Here is an 8902-nt window from a genome sequence, read left to right on the forward strand (position 1 = left end):
AAGCGATATATGTGGCATGACTGAGAATCTATCCTTTTTTTCTCCCCTTGGATACAACACAATACGATATTACTCTTTTATTTTCCATGTCAAAGTTTAGAGTAGTAAGGATGAAAATTTAGCAGCAGGTCTGTAGGAGAACTGAAAAATGGTAATAAACATACAGGAAAATCAAGGATGTTGCCAGTGGAGAAAACTCCAAGAATAAAACAATGAATCCCAAAATTAGGATGGTTATTGGAAAGTAAAAACCTAAGTGAGTCAAACTGGAAACAAACATGGTTTGTAGACTCAGCATCTGGCAAAGAACAATGAAAACAACTGAATCTAAATACTGGGGAAAGTGATGAGCAGAGTGGTATGGAGAAGATAAAGGAAATGACAGTTCAGTTCATATCACTCTTCAAAGTCTTAAAGTTGAGCTTAAAGTTTTTTAAAGCCCGTATTTCACACACTGATTCTATCTAAAGTTAATGAATCTGCTGACGTTGCAGTTTGTAGGATGCATTGACTGGCCCTTCAATCCAAACAGAGACACCAGACAAAGGCTGTCTTCCTGTGGTCTTTGCAGAAAAACAAAGCTGACAATCATTGGGGGCCCCAACAAGACACGAATAAGCTGAAAAAAAAAGAAGAAAAAAAAACATGCATTACATCTAAGACCAAAGTACCAGAAACACAAACACACACACACACACACACACATGCACACAAAAGCTAACCGATATTAGTAATTAGTGTCTAATCCTACTGGGCAACACAGTAACTGTGAGCATTCTGGCTATATGGAGAGAAGAGTGTTTAAAGACAAGTGTGATCATGCAAAAATGACCACACCTGTGCAAAGTTCAGAGGCAGGCCAGGGCGACCCTGAGATCCGGGGTGATCAGTAGCCACCCCGGAGCACTAATCCCAGCCACCACACCAAGAAGATGACCATGCATCCACCCAGAAGGCGGCAGAGTAAGGCCCCAGCCAGTACTCCTCTGTGGCCACGGGACACAGGCCCCTGCGGGCCAAGATCGGCAGCAAATGCCGGGCACTGGCTACGGGGCTGGCAGAGCGCAGGGCACCCAGAGCCCAAAAGCTACCCCCCCCGCCACATACAGGCAAAGGCCTGCATAACGCCCAAGAGGAACAGACCACCCAGCGTGAGCCAGCCCCGACCCCAATTTTCCCACTGGATTGAAGGGCCATTAATTTCTATCTGGTGTATCTTCATCTCCTCTTTCTTCTCTCCATTCTCCTTTTCATTTCTGTTCCCTCTCCATTCTTTTTTTTTTCCCCATATGGTCAAGTCCTGCAATATTATGTTAATTTAGTAATAAACAATTATTCAAAATAAATAAATAAGAATAAATATATATATTATTTTTAAAAATCTGATTATCAGGACAAGCTTTATATCAATAAAGCTTAGCTTGGCAAAGCAAATTTACTCGGCACAACACAGCAGCCAGACCATCATTCTGCTTGCTGGTGGAATCAAGTTAAAAGAAGAAGAAAAAAAAATGTATTGCTTGGCCACCCCATTAAAAATGTCCTGGATACGTCGTTGACAGGAAAGTTACTAAAGTTGGCACTCCAAATGTAATGTGGGATATCTGGACATTCAATTTTTCTGAGCGAACTAAGAGAGTAATCATTGTAGTGTTAGTAGATACCTCAACCCCCACATAAATCTGGAACGAGTAGGGGGAGGAAAAGAAAAGGAAAGTGAAAAAGCAGGGGAAGATGAAGACAAAGTAAACGAAAAAGCAAAACTGCAAACTGTGACAGTCTAAACATTACAGCACTATTTAGATAAAATCAGTGCTGCAAAAACAAATCTAAAAGGCTAAAAACAGAAAATCTGAACGTTGGGGGGTGGCAAAAGTAACAAAGCACAAGATCAAAAATGTGCATAATATGTCTTAAAAAGCAAATATAACATAATATAAATACACACACACACACACACATCCATGCAACATGGAAACACTGTGACCTGTTCGAGCCCCTCCACATGGACTAATGGCTGCTGTCCATCGCTTGAAACCAAAGTGCACCAAATTAGTGTTGTCTAGACAGCCTGTCCACAAGGATGTGTGTGTCCATAAATTTGACATTAAATGCCTAGTTAGTATGTGTCTTCCAGATAAATGAGCTTGCGGTTCTATTCTCATGTGTGCGTGAGTTTGTGCGCACATGTGTAATTTATCTGTGTTGGGCTCTTTGGTCTCCCGCTGGAGCACGACACGAGGAAACGCCCCTTCATTGTCATTCAGCACGGCCACAGCGGTGCGCCATTTGACTTCTTACATGAATAACATGATCAAAGATGGATGGGTTGCCTGTGTGACATGCATGCGAGCTTGCACAAGTTTATATTCATACGTGATGTGTGTTCAGTGCATGCAGAATGTGTGCATGACAGGACAAGTATTAGAAAATATATATGTATATATATATATATATATATATATATATATATATATATATATATTTAATTAGTGTATGTGTGTGTGTGTATAACTTTGATGATGGATTGGGGTCACTGTGGGTTACAGGGTTGTGATGTAGCTGCCAAGACAAACAGCTGCGCCTGTGTCTGGGGCAGGTGTTTCATAGCGACTCAGCACACTGAAATGAGTCAAATCAATAAACCCCTTCCGCCTTTTTGCATATTTGTGTGGTTGAGGGTCTGTGAATTTCTGCTTTAATTGTGTGTTTTTGATCTGCTTAATGACTTTCAGTGCTAAGCTTATCACTATGTAAGGGTTTTTGTCCTATATGCATGTACGTATGCTCTGTGCATTAGAAATGGGAGCAGAAATGCTTTCGCACTTGCATCACTTTCTCTTCTGTTATTTTATTTTGTTTACAGTTACCTAGCTATAAATCACAGACAGTATAAAATCTGTGTAGTTTTCCATGGCCCACCTATAGTCCATTTTCCTCCCATAAATGGACCCTAGAGAAGTGCCTATTCTATCACTTTAATACACAGAGAGCAAAGGCACTTTTCCCACAAAAGTTTGGTGTATAGATTATCCACCCTTCGTTGATTTTTGAGCTTTCCAAGAGCCCTGAGGTCTGTCTCAGCTTCCCAGTGTGTGCTGCATTCACTGCGAGCCTCTTTCTCACGCTCAACCAATTTTATGTATTCACCCATAGATACAAACGGCATTCTCCTGAGAAAATACTCTTTCTTTTCTTCTTCTTCTTTTTTCATTGTCTTGCTCTTTAACTCTCTAAATTTTCAACACAAACACTCAGTCCTACCCTCTTCATCTGCTCCACTTGGTTTGCTGTTCCTGTTTTTACCAGCTCTAACCTCTTCCACACACCTGGGCTTTTTGTACTTGTCCATTCAAAATACTTCAGCAGAGCACCGTGAAGATGAGAAGGTGGAGAGGCCGAGCACCCTATCATTTGGAAGCATATTATTGACATTGAGAGAGCAAGACCTTGTTTTTGGACTTTTTTGAAAGGGCTCTTATACGTCGTTCAGGATGAACTACTGGTGCTGGCAGAAAATGCCCAAGACTTTACTCACCCAGAGGTCAAGCCTGCTGGAGACTGTCGGGTCAAACGAACCAAGGTCAACTGACTGGAATTCAACCATTTTAAATTGATTTTATATTAACATTTGTGCAGTTATATAGCAAAAAAACATGGCATTTTTGTATGTCAGCATTATTAATACAGCTACAATTACAGATCTAATTGTCTCAGAAAAGTGGAAACACGGGTGGTTGTTAACATGGAAGGAGGAAGCAGATGTACATCGGCGTCATTTGTATTAAACCATGTCCCTATGATTTCTCAGATGTGGAATTACTGAAGTTGACAGTAAAAGTAGAATTTGTTGAAAAACATGGAATATTGGGGAATTTGCTCAGTTGTGGGTGTAATCTATTATCCCCAGCAGTTGAAAGGTTTTATGGTGCCTGAGCCAAAAGAACAAGAAAAGTTAGATGAGAGTTAAATGCATTTGGACAGCGACAGCCTGACGCCAAATGAACTGATGGAGCTCATCTCCCCTAAAGTTCAGCAGAGGCTAAGAGGTTGGCAGAAACACCCAAGTTGTCCAAAAAATTAAGAAATGCAGCATTGCATGTCTCTAGAAAGAATAAATAAAGCTTGTCTCTGGTGAAGCATTGGTAAGACATTCTTGCTTACAAACTCAGAGGAGTCTTGCCAGGAACAAAAGCAGCTTCTATCAAATCCATCCCGTGTGTTTGGGCTGCACCTGGAGACTGTCCTATGGAATATCTGTGGGGAAGAAAAAGAAATATCAGTCAGTTTTAAAGCAAAAAAAAAAAAAAAAAAAGAAGGAAAAAAATTAAGAAATAAATGGCATATTTTCCATTATTGTAATTTTGATTTTGATTTTATACACCCACCACATGATTAAACACATTCCCCAGAAAAACAACTCTGGTTTCTGGTCAGAAAAATAATAACAGACATCAGAGGGAAAAATATTGAAAACACAGAATTTAGGAAAACAATCAAGCAGAATCTGAAAAAAAACAGGATTTAGTTGGGCCCTCACATTAAACCCCTTTCACATGCCTTCTCAAGCTACGACTGATGCGACTTCATTGCAGATTACCTTGATTTGTGAGGGTTAAAAGACAAAAAAAAAAAAAAAAAAAAAAAACTTAACGAAAGAAAAACTTTATATTTCCTAAAGGAAAATTGCATTGTGTGGCCATCGTGCATAACACTGTGTACTACTTATGACTGAAATTAATGAGACATATATCAAATGCATATTTTATAACCCACATGGCATGCCATGTTAATGTCACCTCTCTGATTCCACAAGCCTGTAATAATTAGTGAAAATGGTGTGTGGACACACTGTCGTGACATTAGAGTGGCTTATTTATTTAATTTTTGAATGGGCAATGACGGCTCAGAGGTAATGGTATATACAATGTAGACTGTTTTCTGGATTTTTGTCTTCTCTGTTATAGATGCACAGAAACTTTTTATGTGTTTACTGTGTAAGCTGCTCTTCAGCAAACTACCCTTTTTTAATTTCCTTAAATTTTTTCTATTAACCAAAGTAATAGTAACATGTTCGGTTTTACCACCACGCAATCCTGCATGAAGGTCATTCATACTCTGATATCATATGAAAGTCTCTTCTGTCAACAAAGTATGTTCATACACGTGTGTTACTTTAGTGGTTTTCTTTTTCCTTTATTTTACAAATGAATTTTAGATATGAGGCGTCCTCTCATGACAAACTTGATGTTTGTAGGATGAGTGCACATGTTCCATAAAGTCTTAATGGGTTAATGTCCCACAGAGTGACGCTTGCACATCACTGAGGTTGCTATGGCAATATATGAGCCATTGTGTTTTGTGCAAAGTTAACATGAGGATTCTGCCCCCATCAGCAGAATGTCACATGAAACTCTTGACATCCTGAACGTTTGACCTGCATATGTGTGTCACAGGCATATCTGTCAAAATGAATCATAATCTTCTTTTTAAAGCAACATCTACTGTCTGCCACAAGTTTAGGATCAGGATTGAGACACTGCAGGACTGTCTTAACAATGTATAGGAATGGATGAGTACTAATACTCTGAACCTAAATAAGAGTAACAGTGAGATTTTGTTGTTCGGACAGAGTAACCTCCAGTACCTCGGGACATGACAGTGTGATTTATCCTCCTACTGCTGTCCTCTTGTGAAGCACCTGGGGGGGTTGGCTGACCCCTTATTTAAATTTGACAAACACATCAGCACTGTTATTAAGGCCAGCTTCTGTCAGCTGAGGACTTTTGTCAAAGTCAAATTCTATCTTCCGTGGGCTGATTTTGAAAGAGCAACACATGCATTTTAACTTCGTGTCTGGATGCTGTGTACGTTAAGTTGGATGAGGGTTCCCTTCAGCGCCTACGGAGTATAGAAAATGCTGCAGTCCACCTACTGAAGCTCAGAAGCATGAATCTATCTCCCATTTTGTTCACCTTACACTGGCTTCCTGTCTGTTTTTGTGTCAAATGTAAGGTTTTATTGATTGTGTTTAAGTGTTTCCACTCAATGGGGCCGTCTTATTTGAATGAGTTATTGCAGCCCTACACACCACCCAGAGCCCTGGGCTGACCAGCTCCTGTTGGTTATCCAGGCTAAAAACCCCAGGTGATCTTCTCCATGGCAGTGCCCAGACCGTGGAACGACCTCCCTCTGTCTGTCAGGTCCTCTCAGTCTTTAGGTCAGTTTAAGCCTAGTCTTTTCTCCTTGGCCTTCAAATGCTAGAAACATTGGAGTTTACCTTATCTTGATATTGTGATTTTTATTTAATTATGTTTATTTATTTTATGTGTTTTATTTAAATATATTGACTACAGTTGGTATTGTGAAGCATGTTGGTCAACTGAAGGTGGTTTTAATGAGCTATATAAATAAATTTAAATTGAATTGAATTGAACAATTCAATCAGGATGTGAAATATGTCTATTGAAAGAAAATTCTGGCTCAAATGTATTCTGCATGCATTATATTCCTCCTCTTTATACATACCTTCTTTTGCATTTTTGCTTAAAAAATCCATTGAAATACATTATTTTTCTTAGTTTAGTCATTGTTTAGTACAAACAAACTAAGGAGGGGTAACTTTCTCTCATTTTTAACAAGCTAAAAAGACAGTTTAACCTGTGATATACCAGCAATCCACTTAGTCTGAAGGACTAACAGGATAACAGAATATTTCCAATACTACTCTCAACATTAAGTTATAGATTTACATTTTGTCTACTGTTACATATTTACACTTGCTTACTTAGCTTTTTTATTAGATGGTTGATAAGCAGTTGAGCACACCTAAAAGGACACTAACAAAAACTAGAAATAGAACAACACTGCAACCTACACTTGAACCAAAACTGTGTATCAAACCCAGGTGTTGCCGCCTTGCCTCCAGTAACACCCACTCTAACATAAGCACAACAAACAGAGCACATCCTTTGGTTTACATTATCTTCATCTGGATAGACAGCAGAATTATACAACAGATAGAGGGAATTATAATTCTGCACAGATATGATTGTGTTTGTTTACTTGTTGGTTTTGCAGTAAGGCTGTCTTTTATTGTGACTGAAATATGCGAACCTCCTGTGAGGCCCAGAACACATAATATATGTATGTTGCTGTTTTAGACAGTGAATCTTGATTACACTTGTTTGTTCTCTTCTGTTTTGAGTGTAAGTTAAAAAAACAAAAACCCTCTCATGATTAAAGAACAAGACTTGAGGCACTGATCTCTCAGATAGTACCTCAGAGCTTTGCATTGTTTACTAAAGGTCATGATACCCCACATATTGTAGTAAATTCTTTTTTTCAGGCTTTGAGCTTGACAACAGTTTTTATAGCCGATTGGAACGGCGTCATATAGCTGAATTGATTGGCCTCTGTTTAGTTTGACTGCGTAACACTTTGGGGAATAAAACAAGGTGATGACTCTGTGATGATTCCGAAAGAATCTGCGCATTTGTCAACCAGGAAATCAGAACTGATGCCTTAACGAACTACGCATTTAGGTATGATCTGGGACACGTCTTTATAAATAGAACTTTTTAAAAGGCACAGCGACCACTGGTTCGACAAGCACGTCTTCAACATGTCTCTTTTGAAGTTTCAAAAAGGCTCGTGGCGTGTTTATTTGTGCCAACCATCATTTTCTTTGTGCTCTTTGCTTCTTGTTTTTATTCATATTTTCATTTGTTTATTTATATTTACAAGCCTGTCTGTAAATGTACCTATTGTTGCCACTCACTGCACAGAAACAACGAAATCAGTATACATTTCACCCTCCACACCATAACTTCATTTAGTCTCTCATTAAGCCAGTAGCTACTGTTAGCACTTTAATTCTAATTTTGGCTAATTTTTCATTGTGGATATTGTTTTCTCTTTTTTTTGTTTGTTGTTTGTTTGTTTTTTTTTCTCACTCTAAAATACATAATCCTTGGTAAATTTAGCCCATTTGATCTCTAAAGCCCTGTTTCCACCAATGGATGGAGGTCGGGACAAATTTTTTTTGTGTTTCCACACTTGAGAACTGGGAAGGGTACCCTAATAGCCAACCCGGCCTATCCCACTTTTTTGGGACTCCTCCACCGGGATACCAATCAAACCAATCCAACCCTAAAGGGTGGAGCTTGACACACTGCAATCTGGTATTTGGTTGAAAAAAAAAGTAACTTCCTGTGTGACCTGTCATAAAAACAAAGCAGGGAAAACAAGAATTAAAAAACATTGCAGAAATTGCTTCTTGTTTAGAGCAACGGATTTTCTTTTTGTTTTCTTTTAAAATGGCATTAAGAAGCATCGCAAAGAAGAAAGAACAGTATTGTTAGATGAGCACCATTCTCCACCTTTGTTTCTAAATCGTGTTTTGGTTATACTTTAAGGAAGCCGTTGTGCTGCAATGGCGTCATGCTATCACGTAACTGAGGCATCTATTGCTATCAGCGCGGATACTCTGCCTATGGAATTGCACTGAGACAAACCATACCCGGCCCGCATTCGTTGGTGGAAACAAGGAAACTTAACCACCATGTTTTGGGAACTTTTAGGAGGGGTTTAGACCCACAGTGGTACACCTCTGTGGGTACACCAGGCCCTTTAACCTGGGTCTTCCAGAACTAAGCCCACCTCTGTAACATTGCGGTGGTGATTAGACCAGGGATTTAGATTTATATTGTTGTTGTAGGTCAATGTGGATGGGAAAAAATAAGAAAAAAAAAGATTAATATGAATCTCAGCTCTGTTAAGCCTGAGGCTTAGGAATGAAGATGGAGTCCAGTTGGGTCTGAGTTGGCACTCAGTCAAGCTCAATCAGGTTTTGGCTTAAAATCAAAGGTCTAGTGTGTCCTACAAAAACCATCAACTTATT

The 8902-nt window shown here is 39.1% G+C and overlaps 1 long non-coding RNA gene across 1 annotated transcript in view; it reads right to left on the reverse strand.

Annotated features, from left to right (window-relative positions):
- Nucleotides 1-4189: 4189 nt before the first annotated feature.
- LOC121640726 overlaps nucleotides 4190-8902 on the reverse strand; it is a 27539-nt gene continuing 22826 nt past the window's right edge. The window contains exon 3 of the long non-coding RNA XR_006010558.1: nucleotides 4190-4257. This is a non-coding gene — a long non-coding RNA (uncharacterized LOC121640726). The remainder of the gene's footprint in view (nucleotides 4258-8902) is intronic.

Source organism: Melanotaenia boesemani, chromosome 5 (genome assembly GCF_017639745.1).
Source record: "Melanotaenia boesemani isolate fMelBoe1 chromosome 5, fMelBoe1.pri, whole genome shotgun sequence".
NCBI classification, from domain to species: Eukaryota; Metazoa; Chordata; class Actinopteri; order Atheriniformes; family Melanotaeniidae; genus Melanotaenia; species Melanotaenia boesemani.